This window comes from Aulostomus chinensis, chromosome 4, assembly GCF_037954235.1.
Source record: "Aulostomus chinensis isolate RoL2024-O1b breed Wild chromosome 4, RoL_Achi_v1.0, whole genome shotgun sequence".
NCBI lineage: Eukaryota > Metazoa > Chordata > Actinopteri > Syngnathiformes > Aulostomidae > Aulostomus > Aulostomus chinensis.
In genome coordinates this window covers 19,760,648-19,785,600 of record NC_141323.1, presented here as the reverse complement: position 1 = coordinate 19,785,600, position 24,953 = coordinate 19,760,648, and the positions used below count along the sequence as shown (strand labels likewise).

The window sequence follows — 24,953 nt, the reverse complement described above, 5'->3', positions numbered from 1 at the left end:
GAGACGCACAAAAAAAATGAATAGAGGGCTGATCACCCCGAGGAGGAATCACAAACAAGATACTACAGTATTACAATACTTTGATCACAATAAAGACAGTATCACGACAGTGCGGAAAAATACAACTTGCCTCATGCCACCTGAGTCTTATAACACGCATATCACATTGTAGTGATAACTCACGAGATAAAACTGAGTAAAAGAACTACCACAAAATATGCTGGATTGATCTAATTGCATGGCCCTAGTAACGAAAGAATAAAAATAACTGTAAAAAGGTAGGAACTGGCGTTGTGATGTTAGTTTTAAAAAGTCAACTGAGATGAAACAGTATATAACAGAGTGCAGTGTCTCGGCTTCAAGTCTCTTAAACACACAGTGCAAAAATCAGTTGACCACCAGCAGCTGATTTAAAAAAAAAATATAAAAGTTATTATATTTTTCCCCACCCTTATGAATGCTGCATATGACTTTATTTGGAGTTGATTGCCAATGATATATCCATCTAATTACATCTGTTTTTTAGAGTGTCTTGTGTTCATAATATCACAAATACTTCCAAAGATATTCCATCGAGGCGGCACGGTGGTGCAGTGGTCAGCACTGTCGCTTCACAGCAAGAAGGTTCCGGGTTCGAGTCCCGGCCCCCCGGGATCTTTCTGTGTGGAGTCTGCATGTTCTCCCTGTTCCTGTGTGGGTTCTCTCTGGTACTCCAGCTTCCTCCCACAGTCCAAAGACATCAGGAGGGGACGAGGCTGATTGATACTCTAAATTGACCGTAGGTGTGAATGTGAGTGTGAATGGTTGTCTGTCTATATGTGATGGACTGCCAACCTGTCCAGGGTGAACCCCACCTCAATTCCGCATCTAAAGGAAACTAATTCTGGAATGTCATCCAATTCCCACCCCACCATTGCCGCTGGGATAGGCTCCAGCCCCCCCACGACCCTTAACAGGACTAAGCGGAATGGATGGATGGATACTCCATCGATCAAACTTGCTATTTTTTGACATCATTATTCAAACTCCTGATTCAAGCAATTTGATAACGCATGCGGGAAAAATAACCCTTAATTACTTCCTGCTGTTTTTCATCTTTAAAAACATGTGCTTTTGTCAGCCTTAAGGGTTTCACTGTGATGACAACTACAAGTACAGAATGTACACCAAAGTGTTCAAATTTCTCACCCAGTGAGAGGCAAGGACTTCAGTAAAAGCATGAAAAAGGTAGATCAGAAAATAGCAAAGCTCCCACCTGTTAGGTAACTGTAGAGTACGGTTATATATGAGAGATAAAAACAGACACTGTCAGGGCAACAGCAGGTAGCTGAGAGCAAAGAGTGAGGTATTTATCTGCATAATACAAAAGGAATCGCGGAATAAATTAAAGGAAACTAATTCTGGAATGTCATCCATAAAACATCAAATTTATGGCCTATTTACAATGAAGTTGTCCGATTTAAGAGATAGAAGAGGTGAGGCAAAACCACATTTAAAGGAAAACGCAAGCGTTTAGAGAAATACTGTGTGCTTCTTTGCAATTCTACCCTGAGCCAGATAATAAGACAGATACCCCTCACTCTTCTGTGTGTGCATTCAAGAGCTGAGGCCAACTGAGACCAGCTGACTGATACTTCACGAAGCACGATCAATGGTCGTGGGTGGGAGGCATTAGCATACCTTTGCCAGAAGGCATCAATTAAAATTTTTGCCCGAAACGGTCACATTTTGTCTGAATTAGAAGGGTCATGTATATAATATTAAACATGAAATAATTCAAAATGACAAGATATGATAATTTTACAAGGAGACCCGGCTGGAACTATTCTCCACGCTGATTTGACATAGTGCCGGACAAATTTTGCCAACAAAACAATATATTTGCTGACAATCTGAATTATATGACAATTATAACAGTTAGTTGTGGCCAACTTTATTGGAGAGAAGGAAGATGACGACTCCTGGGTAAACCGAGATCCTGAGCTTTATCTATTTCTTGACTTTTGATTTAGGCAAACTAACACGTCTCACTTATTCAAAGAACTGTGCTGACTAGCAGGTCTCCATGGGGTTCTGCACCCTTGATTGCACAGAGGAAAGGAGGGTGTTTTACTGTCTTGTTACGGAGAGGATGGCAAATAAGCATACTTCCAAACCAATTGTCATGTTGCTTCAACAGGCAGCACGGTGGTGCAGTGGTCAGCGCTGTCGCCTCACAGCAAGAAGGTTCTGGGTTCGAGTCCCGGTTTGGGCACGGGATCTTTCTGTGTGGAATCTGCATGTTCTCCCTGTTCCTGCGTGGGTTCTCTCTGGTACTCCAGCTTCCTCCCACAGTCCAAAGACATCAAGAGGGGACGAGGCTGATTGATACTCTAAATTGACCGTAGGTGTGACTGTGAGTGGGAATGGTTGTCCATGTGATGGACTGGCAACCTGTCCAGGGTGAACCCGTAGCTGCTGGGATAGGCTCCACCCCCCCCCCCCCCCCCCGCGACCCTTAACAGGAATAAGCAGAAGACAATGGATGGATGGATGTTGCTTCAACAAAGACAAAGCCTACACTCTTAACCAAGCAAACCCATTTCAGGCCTCAAGGTCTTTCATTGAATTTAAAAGAAATGTAAGGGAGGACAGAGAAGTCACATCAATAATCCAAATTTACAATGATATTATGAAAAAAACAATCGTTTGATGTAGAAATGATTATAATGTAAACAGCTGGATGCTCCTAAAGAAAACAAATAAGATGCTATTATTTACTTTTACAAAAGTTGTCAAATATGGATGAATAGGCAGAGCAAATAAAAGCTAATAAGCTTTGCTTTAGGTATCTTTTCTCTTTCATCGTCAAGTCCAGCAAAACACGTGAAATAATTATTACCGTGAATTTATAGTGGTTCGTATATTGTGATTGTAAATGTGGGTACTTTTTTGCAGGAGAGCCTGCATTTCTATGCTTTTGTGAATGAATTGAACTTTGAACGTTTTAGTTTTTGAATGGGTGAGGCTAGCCGCATAGTCTGAGTGGCTTAACGCTGCTGCTCATTTGTACACTCAGCGTGTGTTTGCGTGTTAATGCGGTGGTTTCATACCATTCAATTCTATCATATTATACTGGACAGCTGGTGCTTATCACCTCATTAAAAATGCCCCCCACCCCACCCCCACCACCACCACCACCACCACCACCACCCTGCTCTGATGAAAAGCATGTAGTTGTGCACGCGTACAGCTTCTCAGCATGCAACGTATACACGAGACAGCACAGACAGGACCGCAGAGACACAAGATACACAAAAACACACCCGTGGCCATGTTCATGTTGGGAGCGGGGGGGGGGGGTGGCCCAGCACTGTAGAATCTGCGATGAGCCATGAACAACCATATGGAGGCTTTCTAATTGGCTAAACCCGCTGGACTGTTGCACATCAGTAGCCTGGACTGTTTTGAATACTTATTTGTTGTTAAGGCAACATGCCATGGTAACATCACAACCACGCTTTTGATTATAGGGTATAAGCCGTAACGCTAGAGACCACAAAATTTCCAGCAACTCGACAGTGCACATGAACACCTCCTCTAACTCACTTCAGAGTTTGATCAATCCAAATATTAGCAAATATACATGCTTTAAGGATGATGCTAACATACAGTACATGCATGCATGATAATCAAGCTCTTAGGGGTCTTATTTTACAGCTCCATTTTATGTGAAAAACCACATCAAGTTACAGTATGTACGTATGTATTTGCAGTTTTCCTTAACACAAACACACGCGCGCGTGCGCCTTTGCATCAATATATTTAAAAGCTGTGTTGCAGTAAGCTATAAGCCATTTAATTGGACAGTGATTATCCCAGTTTACATAAACAAGGTTAAATAACTCCACTCTGAAGCACGTTCCCCTCCATAACATTAGGCTGCAATATAGCTGGTTATGATCCTGTTATTTTGTACTACATTCCAAATATTAGCAAGTAGCATCCCCGTCTAAAGGCAGATTTAAATGAAAAGATAAAGACAGGATTTATGTCTGGAAATCTGTTGTATTTGCCAAAGTTTTGTCAGTTTACAGTTTGACTTCCAGATTAAATGACGGATAGATTCATTTCATTACCTATGACATTAAGTTTGTCCAAGTTTTATTCGAAAAGTCCAGTTTTAGTTGGATTAAAACAATAATTCAAATTTGCCACTATCATAAAATGTAGTGGATGTCTCTTTGGGCGGCCACGATTGTGACTCATCTGAATAGGCACCTGAAGGACACAAAGATAGCAAGAGGAGCCGCACTTAGAATGGGGAAGATGTGGATTGATCAATAGGGATGATGGACAGAATAAGAGATACAGAAATTTGAGGAGGATAGAGGAGGAAAAACAGAAGTGAAAAAGTTTGTGAACAAAAGAAGAGAACAAGAGAGGAGCTATCATCAGCCATTTTCATCTCATTACCACACCGATCCATTAGTCTTCCATTAGAGACGAGCCTGACATCTTTTTGAAGCACAATATCAGCAGGTCGAGGACTAATGACCCTGCTGAGTTATTATGATAGTTGTGATACTACAGTGAAAAGGCAGTGAGAAAAAAGTTGAAAGATAAATCCAGTGTACCCTGTTTTCATCGTCGTTGGTGGTCCAAATTGTAATTGAAAATAAAAGTTGATTAATGCCCGGCCTGATGTTAGGGTTGAAGTAAATGATAGAGTTGGTGAAGGAAATCCATTTCTATTACTAGTTTCCATGTCTCTTCAAAGATAGCCACTTTGCCACCAACCACCAAAAATCGTACTTAGCCTAGTTTATAGCAAACAAGCCGAACCACCAAACCGGGTGAATAAAAGACGCATGATAAACAGATGAGAGGGAGCAAATCCCTGCGGACTGCGATCCCACATGCTGGTGCTGTCATTATTCTATACATTCACTTCACATCATGGCCCAGTAGCCTTCATTCAGCCTTTCGTCTTGAGGAGACAAAACAAAGAGCTCTGTGACAAGTGGAGACAGAGAGACTGTATAAGAGAGAGCATCAGTGAGTGATTCCACTCAGCGGGGAGTTTATGTGAGGCACGAGAGCGAATGAAAAGAGCACAGTGTCAGTGGTCAGGGCCGAGCTACAGGACCGCTGCATGCAGGTTTGGAAGTCAAATGTGCACTCAGCATCACTGCGTGAGGCCGAGACATGGGAAGGAGTCCTGACTGAAATGTACACATGTGAGCTAATAAGAACGTGCGCGCACTGACAGACGGTGGTTCCCTCAGAGCACAGCCAGGGCAACTGAAGACACTTCACAGAAAATGGTGACGTGCTTTAACTCAGAAACCCACACTCGTAGACACACACACTCACACACACACACACACACACACACACACACACACACACACACACACACACACAGGAATGACTCAAGGACACACAGATGGCAGGTGCGACAGAAATACAAGCCACAGGAGCATACCTTGTAATCAGCTCAGCCAGTCAGCCATCTTGTTAGTCTGAAAGCTTTGTATTTTGCTCGGCTGGGCATGTTTTCTTTTCCTCAACCCATTTTCTAACAACATATAAGGACATATGGGTGAATAAACTGAAAGGGAACGTGATGGATAGTTTAATTATAAAAATATATCCTTGACAGTAGGTAAAGTCATATGCAAAGCAGTTAAAAGTATGGGCACTCAGTGGTTTTTGGCCATGTGTGTACATATAAATCACACATCATGATAGAAATGACCCAGACCCACATGCCCAGACCAGGCCTGGAGGACTAACTAATCAGAGGTAGAGGACTGCTGCAAGTAGGTCCTCTGGGGATGTGCCCCCAGTATGTCCTGTTCCTCTTGGGCCAGAAAAAAGACCCATGGCACCAAAATGTTGTCTGAATTGCTCAAGTATGGATAAACGGTTGAAACATCCTCACCCCGCGCCCATAGAAACAGAATAAACTGTCGGTGGATGCAGTACATTGTTAGCAATGCAAGTCTCTGTACTTATGCCATCAGACCAGGAAGTGTCAAAAATGACAAAACAGATGAATCAACAATAAAGAAAAGTGATTCGTGTTGTGGCTAAACTGATGTGGACTGAAATACAAGATGTTTATGAGGCTGAATAACGTGACTACTTTAAAAAACGACCAACTTAGTTATACTTCCTTTTTGTAGTAGACTTACGAATACAGCACCTTTGGAGAGCTGGTTGTATGTGGAATTATAAGGGGGTACACGGTGGGAGGTTGTGCATGTTTCATGTAATGGCACTTAAGACTGTGAAGCACTGATCTCAGATTCAAAGCATTCACTGGCTCTACCATCTCGAAATTCAAAAGAACCAGACGAGAAAGTAGAGGCAAACTGTATCCATACGTAGACACTCTACTTGTAATTTGCTTTTGAGAACATCTTCCATCTCCTCCGGCACCAGGATTGTCTTTGTTTTTTTTTTACGTTTTCTTTATATTGCAAATGTACTTCTTATTAAAGAAAGTTGTAAAATGTCAAGAAAAATCAACAGAGAAATAAACTATAATGAGCTCACGAGCGTGAATGCTTATTTCTCTGTATCCTTGAATGGCATATTTTATTACAAAGTATTGAGAAAAAGTCATTTTTAAGTCGACACTTTTTCTGTTTTGATTTAACTCTGCTTTTACCAACAGTTTATAACCCCAAAGGCCTTAAAGCAAAGAGGTTTTCAACATTGGTTTCAAGCACAGAATGTGCAGTTGATTTCAAAAGAAACTCCCAGTAGCAAAACTTCTAAAATAAAAAAAAGAAAAGACTTCTTCCGAGAGGCTGCCATTTAATGTCAAGACCACAACTGAATATGACCAGGTAGTGACAGCGCTGATGGGTGAGAGATTATTATGTCGGCGAGCTCAAGTCCCAGAACTAAAATAAAATGTTTTCACTTGATATATGTTCTTCTGTCTTCAATGAGCCACAAGACTGAGAATGCATGAAGAATGAGTGTGTGTGTGTGTGTGTGTGTGTGTGTGTGTGTCTACATTGGCACTGGTTCTCATTCTTTCCTATAAAAAGAGCCTCATGGGTTAGATTCTGTGGCTTGCTGAGTTGCCAGTCCAACAAACATCTGCTGTAGCTTCAGATCGATACACAAATAAGAAATATGGTCAAGTAATGGTGCAGAGTAGTAAAAGATTTGAGGGAGGGAGGGGGGGGGGGGGGGGGTCGCAGAAATACAATAATTTGTTGGATCATAACATTTCTTCTTCCAGAAGTACAGTGTGTATAAAACCTATGTACGTTACGATGTCTAAAAGGAAATGTCTTTTCTTCCTTCAGACACCATATATGGCACCACTCGTGCAGTCAGGAAATATAGGCTCCACAAAAAAGCCCAAATTTGCTTTCATGTTCAACCGAAATCGACATGAGCCAGGTCGCTAATGTCAACAAGGGCGTGTGGCTGGTTGCAACTGTTGACAGACTGCTGACAATCTGTAGAATGAACGACTCTGTTTCTAACTGCACTCCAAGTTTGAATGCACGGGCTCTCTCTCGCTCTGTGTGTGTGTGTGTGTGTGTGTGTGTGTGTGGTCAAACATTCCTGCAGGGCTAAGGGCTTCAGCTGTCGTCTAGGCTATTTTCCTTTGTGCTGAATACCACTGATGGATCAAGGAGGATTCTTCCTGGGGTCAGAGAACTTCGGGTATGGAGAGATTGATGGAAACAAAAAAAGAGAAGGAACCACCATGGTATGGAGCAGCTTCTTCCAAGAATCACACAACAAAAGAAGCAAACAGCAGAGCAAACCACATACTGTAGGAAATCACACAGCCAAGAACTACAGAGGGAAGAGAAAGAGAGGAGCCACTCAAGCCATCTCACTCGCGCCAAAAAATAATTAACCAATACTCAACTGTCACACAAGAAATCTCTGGTGCCTACTTTCATGTTGCTTTAGCTTGAGGAGCTGCTTCAAACTTAATCTCGTCCATTACACTGACTACATCAGCGTGAACATAGAGGCTGCTCTCCAATTTGTTTTATGATGGCCCTCATCCTGTCTAGGACCAGAAATGGAAGACATTCCCCTACATATCCAGCTAAACTGGGCCAATTCTGATGCAGCGTCGAGAGAAACAGCTAGAGAGAGAGTGTGTCAAACTGATGGCTGTGCCCAGCTAATTTGCTCGTGCTAGGGTCCACACAGACACGATCAATAGAATGGGGTAAGAAAGTTGGAGGGGGGGTGGGGAAAAACAAAAACGTCCCAGTTTCCGGATGTAGGTCAGCGGCAGTTGTGTGCACCCTCCAAAGCTGTGTAATTAAATAAAACTAGTTAAAAGTCTGTAGGAGCTCTGAACTTGAAGGGGGGAAGAGTGGATGAGTGGAGAGGGAGGGACAAGGCTGGAGTGATTAATTTCATCTTTGTTTTTCTCCTCCCACCATTGCCGATGAACACCAGTCTACAAAGTAGAAAGGTAACCTCATTTGTGTGCCCGTTCAGCGCCTGGTGCTCCCCGGGGGAAGAAAGTATGAAGATTCTAATGAGCTACAGAGAGAGTTCCTGAAAGACAAACAGGCAGATAGCAACACACGGAGATACCAGACCTCTGCCACCCTTGCCAGCTCAGGTCAGGGGTGGAACTCAGCACAGACCGTCAATTGACAGCTTTGTCAACCATCACGTTTGTGTGTCTTTGTCTCATTTTCTCTCCACCTCCATCTCCCCTCTTTTTCCTCCTCCTGATTCATAATCTGTTGTCCTCTTTTTCTTTTTAATGCTTCAGATTGGTTGGGACATCCAGACTGTTCATCTGTAAGCAACGCAGCAGCAGATCACAAGAATCCATCTTGCCACACAAGTTCTGCAACAACAGTGGTTTCATGCCAATCAGCATTTTGTCAGGAGACAGGGGTGTGGTTTAGGTGTACAAAAGTTGCTGGAGCTTTTGATCTCTTAAAGATTTTTTTTTTCATTCTTCCTGTACTTGGAAGTTGGTACCAGAAACCTGGCTTCTTCTAAAAAAGCCAAGAATCTCAACAAGGATTTTCTCCAGGTAAATGATGTTTTCAGTCTTTTACTGACTGGCTTTGGCTTCTGCATGAGTTCAATAATGTGAGTGGTTGAATTTAGCATGATAAAACAAATGTTCAAGGGCACGGTGGTGCAGTGGTTAGCACTGTTGCCTCACACCAAAAAGGTCCCTACTCGAGCACGGGGTCTTTCTGTGTGGAGTCTCCATGTTCTCCCTGTTCCTGTGTGGGTTCTCTCTGGTACTCCAGCTTCCTCCCACAGTCCAAAGACATGCAAGTGGGGACGAGGCTAATTGGATACTCTAAATTGACCGTAGGTGTGGCTGTGAGAGCAAATTAGTTGTCTGTGTATATGTGTTGGCCCTGCGATGGACTGGCGACCCATCCAAGGTGTACCTCGCCTCCCACCCGAATGCTCCTGGGACAGGCTCCAGCCTCCCCGCGACCCAAAATAGTTGATAAGCCGTATGAAATGGATGGATGGAAACAAAACATTCATCCAATCGCCTACAGAATATTTCATTAAAAATATCAACCCTTTTCCAAACAGTGTATTTGGAGGACTTCCCCGTCAATTCTGTGTAACATACTATATGGCGTCAGGTAAGGGATGGTGATGATTTAAGACTGGAATATTGAGTAAATGATTAAGAGCCTTTGTCTTAGAAATAAGCAACATTTTCCACTTCTTTCTACTGGATAGGGTTGTCCTGATTTGGGTAATGTGCCTTAAAGTTGTTCACTGGCTGATTTTTGAATTACTGCAGAGGACGATATCTTTGGCAAACACACACAGTACACATAATAACAGGTTTTTGGTCTGTCTGTTCAAGTGGGGGTCGAAATTCCTATATATTTTGTAAAATAGTTCCCAGTGAACGGTGAATATTATTTTTCCTTGACATGCCCATCTCTACCCGATACATCAGCAGACTATCAGCTTCACTGGTGAAAGCTCTCTTTGTACAATAACCAGAGGCAAATAGTAAGAGATGAAGCCAAATGTAATTTGAAAAAGCATTTATTCTCATTATATATGTATTTGAAGCTTAATCACTTGAAGCTCTTCCATCAATTTGTCTTAATCAAAAAATTAAGCATGGACAAGATAATTTATCCCATTTACGACCTTATCTGATCCCAGTAACTCTGTTGTCCCTCTATTTGTAGGCTTAGCCAGTGTAATTTGATTTGACATGAAAGCTAACAGATGACACAACACCTCGAGGAGCAAAGTTTTGCTTAGCCATAACATAGACTACTTCAAGTAGATGAGCATTTCAACTGTTGCTTCAACACAAAAAAAATTAAATCCACTTATTCACGATTACTATCTTTAGCTGTATGGTGACATTCTTTTCTAAACTTGAATAAAATTGGATTACTAGGTCTCTTTCTGTGATTACATGTGAATTAATTCAACACCTGTTTAATATAAACTGTTCTAGATGGTTTTCATAATTTCAAGGGATTACGTTTAATGGTTAACCAACCCACAGATAATGGTAATAATAATTATCATAGTAGCATTTCTAGAATGGAATACTTCAGGGATAAATTTTGATTAATTAAGCAGCTGCTTGCTGATTAATTGCAATGTTTAGGGGTTTGTTTTAGGTGTGTGTGTGTGTGTGTGTGTGTGTGTGTGTGTGTGTGTGTGTGTGTGTTTGTGTGAGTGAGTGAGTGGGAGGGAGAGAGAGAGAGAGAGAGAGAGAGAGATTTTGGCAGATTAGTGCTCTCAAAGTGGCTCCTCCAGGAGAGAGAGAGACAGAGACAGAGAGAGAGAGAATAGGAGGAGGAACAGAGCAGGTGGAGGTGGAGGTGGTTGATATGGATCTTACGATGGACTTTAAATGCAATTAAAACCTGGCTAGAGGCTGTTATAGCTCCTTGCTCATACACACTTGCAGTGGGTTGTCAGATGGCTGATAACTGGTTATCAGTGGCTGTTTTATCCAAAGATGGTAAATAATTGTACTTCAGTGAAAATTACTTTTGTTTACTTCACTCTGTACTGTACGTAGTTATTCTTTTTCTGACTACTTTTTGACACAAATTTCTTTTTTGTTTCTCCAGCTTACATAAAAACAGGCCTGTTACTTTTGTCCGACAGACAGAAAAATATCAGCCTTGTAAACAAGAGAAATAGGGATAAGCCAATTGCCTGGTCAGGGACCAGAACGGACCGTTTTCAGCATGACCAGTCCCAACCAATGACAGGCAGGTCAATGTCATGTTATAACAATTGCTAAGTGGACACTTGCCTGCACAGCACTTCGCCTGAAATAGCAGCGAGTCTTTTTTTGATGGACAACACAGAGCAGATCAAGCCAGACAGGAAATCTCCAACCAAATAGGTTGCTACGTCTAGTCAGTTTACAAAATTAAACACCATGTGCAGGCTCCCGATCACAAAAACAGTACTGAAAAGGATGAGTTTCCTCCACAGAGCGGCTGGGCTCTCCCTTAGAGACAGGGTGAAAAGCTCAGACATCCATGAGGGACACAGAGTAGAGCCGCTGCTTCTCCATGTCGAGAGGAGTCAGTTGAGATGGTTCCGGCATTTGGTGGGTGACGATGCCTCCTGGATGCCTACCTCCGGAGGTTTTTCAGGCATGTCCTACCGGGAGAAGGAGCCTATCCAAGCTGACATTGGGTGAGAAACAGGGTACACCCTGGATGGGTCGCCAGTCCGTTGCAGGGCCATAAGGAGCAATTAGGGGCTCAGTATCTTGCTCAAGGATACTTCAATGTGGTCACTGGCAGAAGTGAAGATCAAACCATGGATCCTTTGGTTGCTAGACAGCTACACTACCTCCAAGCCATGCCGCCCCTGTATGCTGAATAATTAATGTGTACTTCTGCCACCTCTGGTTTCCTGTATTTGTTACAAAATCAAAAACCAAGAAAAATGTTTACACAGTATAACAATTATGTGTCATATACCCATCATACCTCTAATATCAAGGCTGTTAAATGGTGATGTGTACATACTTGAAACACAGCACGATAATAAAAGCATGTAAATATTAACTACACATTAAAAAAAAAAAAACTTTATCTCAAGTGATTTTTCGACAGCTACAGTCAAATGTGTGCCATCACAGCAGGCGGCTGCCACCACTTCTGTCTGTGGTGAGGTTACTGGTGCATTAGGACAGCCTGTGAAAAGAGGATTATGGCTGTAGTCCAGATGAGGGTCCGGGGGGAGCTTACGGGTGATGCATCACAACTGATGATGGCTGGAAACATTCCCCGACAAATCAATGGCTTGCTTCCCAGTCCGTTCAATCACTACCATTACCACACTGACCTTTGAACTCAACAAGCAGAGGGAGATGAAGTCACCAAATGGAGTAACTACTCAAAAGCCAATTAAAATCGTAACGTTATTTTTGCGACTCTGCTCCAGGATACGAAAGCAACCAAGCTAAACCATATGTCATAAATGTGTGCAGTGCAGCATGAACCATTTGTGCATTGGTATTTTTAGCATCCCTACACTCATTATGTCAGCACAGCACAGGAGGCCCAAACTGGTCTCAGTAAACCAGGAAAAAGATGGTCAGACGTGCCAGGCCACTCACATGTATCCTGGCTGTGAAGAATGTGTTTTGCTTGCCATTACTCTAATTGAAGTTTATTTCTGAGGGTGATAGAAAACAAATATGCCTCATTTTGCTGCTCGGGGTGCTATGTAAGAGGACAAGATTCAAACATATGAGAAATCATTCACTGATGGTGTGCTGCCCTTCCTTCACAAAGATGAAAGTATCTTTCTTCAAAAAGCTTCTAAAAGACTGAAAGATGATACCAGGATTTAAAATGACCAGCAAGGGGTCATTAGGTCGTAGATGAATAGTTTGGGGGAAACAGTATCCAAAAAGAGATTTCCTTTATTGATCCATTCACAGCATCCATTACTCAATGAGAACTTTGGAGGAGAACACTGTTAAAAATTCACATGGGATGGAAATACCTCAATCTCTCTCTCGCTTGACCGACAAAAGCAGTCTAAAAGAGGTATTTTACAATAGATGCCGGTGAGTTGTGAACATTAGCTAGCTGGCACCAACTCCAATGCTGCCATCAGTATATTTTGTATCTGGTCAACTCTCAACACAAATTGCTTGTTAGCCAGAATAGCCTGAGGTCTCAGAAGGTATGAGAAGCATCCGCTGAGAGGGAAGCTGCCAGGGGATTACAATCTGTGCTAATGTTGTCTGCAAAGCTGTCATGCATACATGAATACATCTTTCCTGTCATCTCCCGTGCTGCACTGAACCAACTGCTGGAGTTGTCCGTCCACCATCGTCTGACCCATACAAAGGCTCCTGTGGGGGTTTTTCCCTCCCATTCCCCCTCTTGCCCACACAAAGGAGATCCATTTCAGCTGCTTTTAGCTGCAACACATTTAGGTCTCCCTGCCCTGAGGGTTGAAGAAGGAAAATAAAGGCACCAGGTGGATGTTTGAAGGGGTTAGGTTTGTGGCTAACAGGGGCACTTGAAGCAAATCCCAGAGTGATTTGGATGTTGTGTTTTTTGGTAACATCCTGCCAGAGGAAAGTGATACAAGTGCCTGAAGTGATTCTGTTAGGCTTTGATGTTGACACATGTTTTCTGGGACACTGAATGACAGAGGATTTATGTTTTCATATATTTGGGGACATATGTTTGTTCATATCTATCAATCAGACACATTTAGACGGCAAGCAACCTTGAAGACATCCACAATCTGCTTCTCATGGTTATCTTACAGACTGTGTTTTTTTTTCTAATCCTAAGAAAGTTTGGTAAAACCTCCAATCATGTTTGATTTGCCAGAATCAATGTTGATGATCAATGTGAACCACATGACAGCAGATGAGGAATAGAACAAATAGAAAAAAAGGCTTTTGAAGGCGATACGACAATTCTATTCAAACACCTTCAAAAGAAGCATCTGAAGTAACATCCCAAGAGTTGACTACTGAAGTTGGGACACTCATCTGCAGTGTCTCAAGGTCCAGATCCAAACTCAACATGCACATTTTATTCCACATCTTTTCCCATTTGAATAGCTGAAAATCATGAAATTATGGTCATTAAGTTCTATGCTGCTGATCATTGAGTGTTGAGTGATTGTGACATGATTTTTTGGGAAAACTCTGTACATTTGAAGCTACAACTAGCAGCCCATTAGCTTAGCTAAGCATGAAGACTAAAAGCTGGAATAATTTTAATTTTTTACAGACTAAAGAAACATCACATATCATATATATTCTTTCCTATCTATCCATTTTAGCATGGGGTTGAGTGCCTCTGTGTTTTACTTTCATTTGCAAGTTACGTTTTTCTTCACCTTAATGTGCAAAACCAAAAACAAACCAAGTCACCACAATACGAGCCAAACTATGGGCTTACTGAACTAAGGGCAAAGCAAGCTATTTGCCCATACCTCCTCCTTAATGATACAGTAATCCACTGCTAGCTGCAATGTAGGTTTAACTTCAACATAAACATGGGAATGCCTTGTCAATATTGCAATAAAACAATAATATATTGGTTGTTTGTACATGTACAGCAGGGCCCTGGAGTGCAACCAATTTGGTCGCAAGTGCAACTTAATGTCTCATAAGTTTGATTAAAAAATATCTAGGGTTGCACCAGTGCGACCAGCAGTTTGATGAAAAAAAATGTCCACAATTCTGAAATGGCGGCTGCGTCTGAAATTCCACACTTCCACCCTACTGGGTATGCAAAAGTAGTACGTGAGATTTTTTTAGTGCGTCATAAAACTTAAGTATGTTCTTTCTCTGTACTTTGGATGGCTATTACAACAAAAAAAGGTACAGACACCTCTATATGGTGGTTCATACCAAAATGTACATTCTGTCAGCTAATGTTTTTAAAGAAACTACCCATGAAATTACACAAGTAGATTTCAATGTACTGCAAATGTGTCTAATTTAATGGGTAGACATGTCAAATATAAATTATAATCACCTGAGGAGGGCTGCTGCTGTAATTAAACCAGATATATTCACAAGATACAAGTCTACATTTTTAAAATAAACCCGTTATTTTTATTTATTTCATTATTCATTAGCTTACTTAAAACTGTGTGATTTTATGTGTAGTATATAAAATATTTATAAATATTTTCGTAAATGAAAAGTGTTAGTTATTAGCTATACCTGCCTTTTCCTCTAAATAGAGGAGTATCTGGTGATGCAGTTCCCTGTCGGAGTCCAGTTCTCGTTATTGTGAGAAGTTGAACAGGCAACAAGAAAATGACAAACGTGCAGGAGAAATGCCTTTTTTTTTTTCCGGCGAGGTACACAGAGGGGGTGCAGAATGGTGCGAAGCTTCTGCTGCTGCTGCTGCTGCTGCTGCTGCTGCTGCTGCTTGGACATGAGTGGTCACCATGGTAACAACTCAGCAGCAGGAAGCAGGAAGTGCTGTGTGCAGTCTGCATAGTAAGTCCAAATTGATGCATACTATTGAGATTTACTCAAAATTGTGTTGAACTTCAGTATACTTTTTGACTTGCGTCCAATATTGCAAATGAAGAACTTCCCTTCACTAAATTCAAGTCCGAAAATATTCTTATGAAAAAGAGGCTTGAACGTTAACTCGACTTACAGCAATGATGTTATCGCAGATATGTTAAAAAAGAAGACGTCAGTGCAGATGGCCAACAGTGCCTAGATGCCATTCCTGATAGACGGAGACACAGATATTGCAATAAGGGAATGCGTCATTGTGTACGGTTGTATCTTGCGGAGACAACGACCAGTGAATATACCGATTGGACACATTGGTTCATTTTGAAGCACTTGCACTTTTAATTTAGATTTTCTTTTTATTTGATTTATCTTGATTTTTAAGTTGAAGCACGACGTAGCACTTGAACCCAAACACTTCTTTCAGTATGTTACCTTTGTTGTTGAATTTCCTTTAAATAAAGAACTTCATATTGACCAGATTGCTAGGTAATTATTTACAAGTCAATGCACCTAAATTTGTGCTGGTGCATCTAAGAAAAAAAGTTAGGCGCACCAGTGCAACCAGTGAAAAAAGTTAGTCTAGAGCACCGTATCGGTTTGCTTTGGCTGTTTACATTGACATTGCTGAACCGGGTAAAGGAACTGATTGTGGTGGCACGGCGGTGCAGTGGTTAGCACTGTTGCCTCACAGCAAGAAGGTTTCGGGTTCGAGTCCCGGCTCGGGCACGGGGTTTTTCTGTGTGGAGTCTGCATGTTCTCCCTGTTCCTGTGTGGGTTCTCTCTGGTACTCCAGCTTCCTCCCACAGTCCAAAGACATCAAGAGGGGACGAGGCTGATTGATACTCTAAATTGACCGTAGGTGTGGCTGTGAGTGTGAATGGTTGTCTGTCTCTCTGTGTTGGCCCTGCGATGGACTGGTGACCTGTCCAGGGTGAACCCCGCCTCTCACCCGTAGATGCTGGGATAGGCTCCAGCCCCCCCCCCCCCCCGCGACCCTTAACAGGAATAAGCGGACAATGGATGGATGGAGGAACTGATTGTGTTCACTAATGATGAAAGAAAACTATAAGATAGGTGATATCATATAAAAACTAATAATTGCGTCTTTCTCAAAATAACGAGAAAAATAACTAATTGAATCAACCAAAGAAATCATCTCTGCAGCCTCCTAACAGGGAATGCAAATCAAAGCCACAATGCACTGCAATCTTTGGGGTTGGAAGACTCCTGACAAGGCCCCATTCCATCAATGATAACAGGCAGGAAGCGGAAGACACTTTCCTCAGATAAACAAATCTTCAAATGATCCAGTGGCGCAGATGTTGGGGGGGGCTTATTCATGCAAACAAGTATTTAACTAAGAAATCTGTTTCTGTGTCTGTGTGGTTTGAACACTTTCCTCTTAACTGGATAAACATTCCAAATAGGAGGAGTCCCAGAAGACAGGTTGGGTTGAAAAGAGGAAATAAGTGAACTGGGTCGCAGTTGGAGGTTTAGTCAACCTGATGAATTAAACAGACTCTCAGAGGCAATAACGCTCTACAAGACCCACACAATTAATTTGGGAATACAGAAGGATCCTGGAGAGAGTGGGACCAGTCGGATTCAGAGTAATCATATTTTGGAGCTTTGTCACAGAGATGGAAGTTAATCTTATTTCAAAGTTGTAACTCCTCTGTTCTTTCCCTCCATACGTCTAAATGAAGAATAATCCCTGCTAGCACATGCAGAATACTAAACATCCCATACTCTCTTCTTCTTCTACAGAGTCAAGCTATTTCAATAAGCTGAGCGCTCTTGCGTGCAAAAAATCAATTGCCTCAAACACTTCAGTCTCTTCAAAAAAAAAAAGAGCTGTGATGAAAGCGAACAAGTAAACGGCGGTGGCAGGCTGCAATGAAAAGCTCCTTTTTGTGCACATGCAGAGAGGAATTGAAGGGAGCTGGCAGAGGAGTGGCGAGGTGGACAGCGGGCCAGCCACCTTGCACGCTGCAGGTCGAGATGCAAAGGACAGCCAGGCCTGGCTGGAGCAAGAAATATCACTCGTACATGCGTGCGCCTCAGCGAGGACAAAGGGCAAATTAATAGTCTTGCAACCCGAGTAGGCGTGTACACACACACTTTGATTAGATCTGAGGGCACTGAAAAGCAAAAGTCAGGGTGCCTGCTGGCCGGACATCAACTGATCCTCCCAGAGAGATTCAACAGACTCGGAGGGAGTGAGGTAGGTGGAAAAAAAGCTGAAAAAAACTTAACCATCAGTGCCAGAGCTCTTGAACTGACAGTCAGTAAACACTGTTAATCTAACACACTTTTGTATGTGTGCAGGGGCAAAATGGAAACCGCAGCAAACCACAAGAGGAAGACAAACGCTAATCAGGAGCATAAGTGGCAAGGGCGCACCTTATTTGGAGTAGCCAGGAAAATCTCTTCCGAGCTGTGACCAGTGGACCCTTGCACCCTTCCCATTACCACCCATTACCAAGTTCTTCGGGCATTTCTGATCAAATTTGAGATGGATCAGGTTGACCCACAGGGAGGAGTGCATTCAAATATGTTTTTCCAAAAACATGTAAACTCCTGTTGCCACCAGGTGGCATTATGACTAATTCAATTTAATGGTTACTCTCTTTACCCTGATGACACTTCTAACCAATTTTGGCGGTCCTTGCCGGACCGCTGATAAAACAGGTATTGCAGATGTAGAATTCCATTTTCTCTTCTCAACTTTTGAACAACGTGAATGTTTTTTTTTTACTTGTATCCTTGCATACAACCCATACAAAGCATTGATGTACGGTAATTTCACAAGCTTCCACCGAAAGGAAAACAGCTCTAGAAGAGTCAGTGGGAAATAGAGATAGCTGCCCAACAAAACAAAAAAAAGATGGACATGTGCTGTGCTTTCAGCTTCACTCCGACGCCTGTGGGGCATCTGTAGTGCTTTATCATAATCAGACTTGGAGTCCGCTGAGACTGCTGCAAACACACATGCACACAAGCATACAAATACACATTATGCACCACTGCAGACAAGCATACAGGAGACATACAGATTCTTACATATGCAGTATGTTGGGATATCTGGGACAGGTAAGTGTGATTCACAGGCGTGAGGAGGGGAAAAAAATAGACGACCGAATAAGGATTCACCGATGGGAAGGGTGGCAGACATGTGGAAGAGAGATAAAAGGTGAAACAGACGCAGATGGAGGGAAGTGGGCTGGAGAAAGAAATGATTAGAAAAAAAAGCCAGACAGAAAAGGAAAGAGTGAGCAATAGATGAAGGGAGGGGAAAAAAAAAGAGGTGGAAAGTGAGATAAGGGTCATGGCAGCTGCTGTCTGGAAACAGTTCGCTCTGTTGAGATGAGCAGGAGAGAAATAAGATGAAGAGGAGAAACAGGAAGCAAATGGAACAGAAATGCAGATGGAGAGTGAGAAAAGCGAGATGTGTGCACAACGCCATGGGTGAATGCCCAGTCAAGGTCAGACAATGGTGTCTGCACGCTATCTGTCTGAAGACCTTTCAACCACTTGCTCTGCCTCTTGCCCTGACATTAATCCTGACCACTGCCTTGCTGATAAACACCCAACAGTGTCCTCAGTGACCCTGATCACCAGCGAAACTGACCAGAGATGAGCTGCACTTTCCTACGCATCCTTTTCCTAATACTATCTCGCAATTTGGATAAATTTAGGCCACAAATGCATCTTTAGCCCAGAGTGCTCTCCTATCCACGCTAAGCTGGTGATTTGTTTGACTTAAAGCAGATCTTTTAGAAAACAACCTGTCAAGTGGCTATAGCCCTTAAGGAGATCTGCCAGAGCTCTTCGAGGATATGAGATAAGAGATAAAGGTGAGACTTGAGATGCTCAACTCAAACGTTCTGAGAAAGGAGATCAGAATCCTTATACAGATTAGTACTGTAAAAACTGAGAACAAGGACAGCGACTCCCGTTCAATCCGTTCATATTGCCACATGTTTTGGGCAAGCGACCCTTCTGGCAACTTCACAAAATATCATAAACGTGTCATTGTTACGACACCAAAAATGTGAGCATACCAGGAGCGATAATACGCACGTCGTCTGTATCAGCAGGTCCGTGTCAACGTCCAGTATTTATTTTTGAAGAATAATGTTACTTTTTAAAATTTCAAATTCAAGAATGTGCAAAATCAGAATATCATAAACTTGCTTCTATTCAGATAACTACTCTAGTCACACAAATATCAGCGAAACGGGTCAAATAAGCTGTAAGATATATACATATAAAACCCTGGGGGAAAAAAATCAAAATTGTGTATCCCTAACCATGGAAAGCAGCCACTTCACATTTTTTTTCTTTGCGTAAAATTGAAAACATTATGATTTAAATGATCTCGTCAAACAAAACATCTGCTCCTAAACTGCATGAGATTCAACAGTTCCCAGACACCGACTCTGGGATTTTCAGAATTTTTGCCACAGTGTGGACGCTCTGCAAACACACCTGTTTATCTCATTAAATAGAAGGAAAAGCAGATCTATGGCAGGGTTTCCCACATGATGGGCCACCAAAGTATATTTGGCCACCTATTTTACGATTTAACTCGTGGCCAATTTCTTCCCTCTAATCCCTCTGTGACTGGGTTACTTTGCAATTTTTGCAGCCAGGACACACTTGTGTATCTGTATGAGTGAGTGGCCGCACTGCAGGACAGGGGCAGACTGAGTGAGAGATGCTTTGCCGAAGCAGTTTTCTCATCATGAGCAAACTCCTCTCATTGCTGGTTCTACCTTTAAAGAATCCAGACACGATGAGATTCAGTGCCCATCTGTATTCATGGTTTCTTGGGCGTCGAATAGCAGAACGAGGTGACAAGGGCGCTCGTTGTAGTTGTGAACTTCAGTCCTTTTTCCCTTTGAGCTGGTGCAGGTTCTTGAACCACCGCCATGAAAGATTAGCCCCAAACCAGAAGCCGCATAGCTAGCAGGGCTGTTTCTAGACCTACATCCCAGTTAGGACTGCAGTACTGATGAAGTAGTTGTTTATGGACAAGAAAATATTCAGACAAGATATCACTCACATGCTGTGAAATTATGCTACAGAATGGGCCTAGGACTGGATGCGTGTTCATCACCCAAGTGTACCACCAAACTTTAAGACAGCAAATAGGACTCCGGTTCAGCGGTTGGGATAAACTGTTGGAGAACACTCCGAACGGTTCTAAAACAGCCCTAAAACAGGCAGCAAACCTGCTTTCTGTCAGCGGAAAAGTACAAGGAATGAACATCCTGATGTGATGAAGGTCGCCTGTCACACAGAAATGCTGAGCCAAACAAAGAGGTGGACCAAAAAAAAAAAAAAAAAAAAAGAGTGTATGTCTCTCCTCTGGTTGCCCATCCCCCACTACAGCATGTGGAGATTAGTCTATTTTCTAGAATTAAATTGGAAAATTGAAGAGCAAAACCACCATTACTCTGTCACATTTGTTAATAATGCATATGTCCTCCCAGCCTGCCTTGACACTCTATTAGCCATCAATAACACGTTAATGATAATAGATTTAACCTGAATATTTCTTTTTATTAGCATGTTAATAATAAATCAGATTAAGGAACTTGAGGGTGAGCAAGGGAAGGTGCTACTACGGAGAGCTTTACTGGGAAAATAGAAGCCTTGAGGTCATTACAACAAACTGGGTCAACCACGCAAACGCTCCCACAAATCAATGTACACTTCCTTTATGGTCAATACGTGCCGCCCTGGATTACTGCCACGGGGCACAGATAACTGACTCTAGACCAGCCCAAGCAATCATTTCTCTCCTAAATGAGCAAAAACAAGTGTCTCCTGATGTATAAACTGCTCATCTCACATGCCGACAATGTGACTGTCACCAGCAGACACCCCCACCCCCTATAGTTTTTTTTTTTTATGAAAATGGCACGTCAGTCATTTTTCCTCCCACACAGATGACACACACACACACACACACACACACACACACACACACACACACACACACACTTCTGTTGGCTCAGCCACAGGAGCCCTACTGATCAGTTAAGCTGCTGAATTCCTAATAGGACGTATCCCATTAACCCCTCTCAAGCCGGGATCATAGATTGATATCGAGGGAAGGGGAAACCACAAACATGCTTGTGCCATGCCAGGCCCATGACACAGGAAGAGGCTGTTTCATAACATAACCATGTGATGGTTTGAGGATTATTTTTGCATCTTTTCTATCCATAAAACCAAGCTCTCTTAGGTCGATGAGCACGAGGACCCGGAGGAAATGATCAAACATGGAGATGAGACTGATTCAAGTCAGTTTTGTTTGTATAGCTCCAAATCTCAACAAACATTACTTCGTGACACTTTATGAATAGAGTAAGTCTAGATGCACCCTCTTTAAGTTATTTTAGTTTAAAGAGACCCAATTCCCCGTGAGCAAACACTTCTGCCACAGCAACAATGCAAAACTGCCTTTTAATACCCCAGAGACACTCCACGAGGGCGGCTATCTCCCTTAGCTGATGGGGTGATCCGAACTGAACTGTCAACCCATACTTCACACTATGAGATTTTTTTGGCAGTTGTAGACAACTGAAAACCAGTAACTCATGTTGAGACTATATGAAAAAAAAAAAAAGAGAAAAAAAAAAAAAAAAGGTCACCTGATAACAGCCATAAGTATTCTGGTAAATTGGGAATCACTCAACTCCGCCGTCTCTGAGCAGAGGCCTCGTCTCTATCCTTCCACTTGCATGCTGGTCCGCCACAGGGGCTGCCTTTTGCAATGCTACACAGTGCTGTGTCAACCACCCTCAACAGATTCACAAGCCAGCGAGAAGGTGAGTTTAATTTCGACAAAACAAATCCCTATTCTATATTCAGTGTTGTGGGTTCTAAACAAACAGGCTGTGTGGTTTCCTCAGTAATTGAAGGCTACGTGATAAATAGAGCATGGTTTAATTGGACAACACAAATGAACCGGCGGTGGCATTTCTCCAACTGCTCTACGGTGGTGCTACAATGCCTAGTGTTGTAGAGTGTGAATCAAGTGCTCCTCACATGCGTCAAATGTAGGTGTATTTAACCCCTTACATGATTTACTCTTGCTCCACTTTCTGCATCTGTTAAATTCACAAGGGAGCCTCAGACAGAGTGCACACGGAGAGAGGGAGGGGTGCTATCTCTACAGATGGAGATGAGGCAGCGGGCAAGAAAGCAATTACAAGCTGCTCGGCTTCACCACGACACCCCCACCACCATCATCCCACCCCCCGCTCCCCCACCTCGCCATCCATCCATCGCCTGCCTAGGGGCTTGCCACATTAAATAATCATGGGTATAATGGTGGAATGGGCCTGCGGGTCCCCACCCCTCCAAAACAACCTGCTAATCCCCTGGGGAGTGTGGCATAGGGAGAGAGTTTGAGGTAACAGGGCTGCTGACAATGAGCCCACCTCTGACACGCGCCAACACCCTCAAACTACCCACCCCCGGATCAACCACGGCAAGCAAAGTCCCTCCAGGGAGGAAGCAACGATGTCAGCCAAAGGAGAGGAGGAAAGCCTGAGGCACAACTCCCACCCACCCCCCCACCCCCACCCCCATGCCCCCCATTACATCCAGGCCTCCAGCAGCAGCAGCGGTAGCAGCATGCTGTTGTGTGTTGATTTCATCTGTCTTGGTGAATGTTTGCATATTCAATCAACCATCACCGCAGAAATCTACTGGCAAACCAAGTCGTTAAAAGACTTTAATTACGAGTCTCAATTATGATGAGCAATGACATGCCTGATTGGTTGTTCCAAAGGACCCTAATGAAGAAAAAGGCTTCATTCTCTGTTTAACTCTGTGTCACTTCTAAAAATGACACGGAACGCAACTGCTAGTGACTCAGTGTGTTTGCAGTTGATGAGAGTTTAGACAGACAGATTATGTCTCGTCTACTTATGGAGCACCGTTAGTAAAATCTCGAGAGCGTAATTGGGAAGTAAATCTCAGTTTGGAGCTGTCTTCAAGAGGATACTGTACGATTACTCCCCAACTTACTTTTCTCAGCTTTTCTTTAGTCATTAATGATTCAAAATAAAACCAAAACTTTAAATTTACCGTCATCTAACTTTGTCTGTTGAGCTGATCGTTATTTCTGGCAACATTCGTGAATCAAATCCTAAATATTGTACAAAAAAAAAAAAATTAATAATAATCATAATAATACAAAAGGGACAAATAATTTGAAGGATTAAAAAAACCAAAAAAAATACATTTACAATTTGGCATCTTCTAACATCATGTGTCCAGAGCTCATTATTTTTTTTCCTCCGACATTAACGTTCCATTCTGAAACATGACCTAAGCCTGCCCTCTTATCGCCAGCCGAGCTCCGTCATGAATTAACATCATTTCATCGATGTTCGAAGGGTCTCCTTCCATGTCAGAATCCAGTAACCACTCAACTGGTAGGCTAATGGGTGACTTCACATCAACTCCCCATGACTCCATTCATATTTCATCAATGGCAGTGGCCCGGGTCCTCCCCGAGTACTGCTTCACTACGAAGATGAAACAACATCAAATACGGCAACCTTCCGATTAGACATTCTGATCTTATCGTCTCAAACTTTCCCTATGAAATTCCGAAAAATTCCACGCCCTTTTCATTAGACTCCTGCTCATAAGGGGATGAAATATTCGCTGTGAGGACCTGGAGGAGATCGTATTTAAAATGGCTAACACAGGTACTTACTTGTACCCATATTTAGAAGTCAGAGAAATTCAACATGGAAAAAAGGGACCAGCGGGAAAGTAAAGACAGACGTGAACTGACAATCGGGAGCCAGTGCAGGTAGTGTTCCGCTGATCAAGTTGTGGGGGAGCAACAGCTGGTCATGGTGGCATTAAATATTTAAGAGATGTTATTCCCAGACCCCAGCTTGGGATCAAGGGTCATTTCACAATCATCCCTGCAGAGAGGTTATACTGCTGCCAGGATCAACATTTGTTTAACCATTTCCCTTGAAAAATACAAATACATTGAGGCCTCATCCTGCGTATCCAAAACATAATGAGCAAGTTGAAATTTCACGCATTTTGAAAATCGGTGCCTTTGTTTTCACTGCGGCATTAATACCTAATTTTTTTCACGGCCACTCTGCGATTACACAAAAGCGGGGCGGGGGGGGGGGACACACACACACACTCGTCGGGTTTCCATCGAAGGGTTCTGATTCACATTTTGAAGAATCACATTCGAGGATGTTGTGGGGAGACAACAACCAATCGTGTTGCCTACCAACACGGCTCGCTCAACTCCCCATGTTGCTGCCAGCTTGGTGAGGCGTCCTAACAAACACAAGTGTCTGTTTCTGCGGTTGGGATGCCCGATAAGGGTGTGTATCCTGGTTGCTGCACGAGCACCTCCTTCTAGTCAGGGCATCTGTTCGGGGGTTAGGGGGAC

At 42.7% G+C, this 24,953-nt stretch overlaps 1 protein-coding gene across 4 annotated transcripts in view; it reads right to left on the bottom strand.

The window, feature by feature from the left end:
* dock4b (dedicator of cytokinesis 4b) overlaps positions 1-24,953 on the bottom strand; it is a 129,633-nt gene that overhangs the window by 102,163 nt on the left and 2,517 nt on the right. The gene's annotated exons all lie outside the window — the stretch shown is intronic.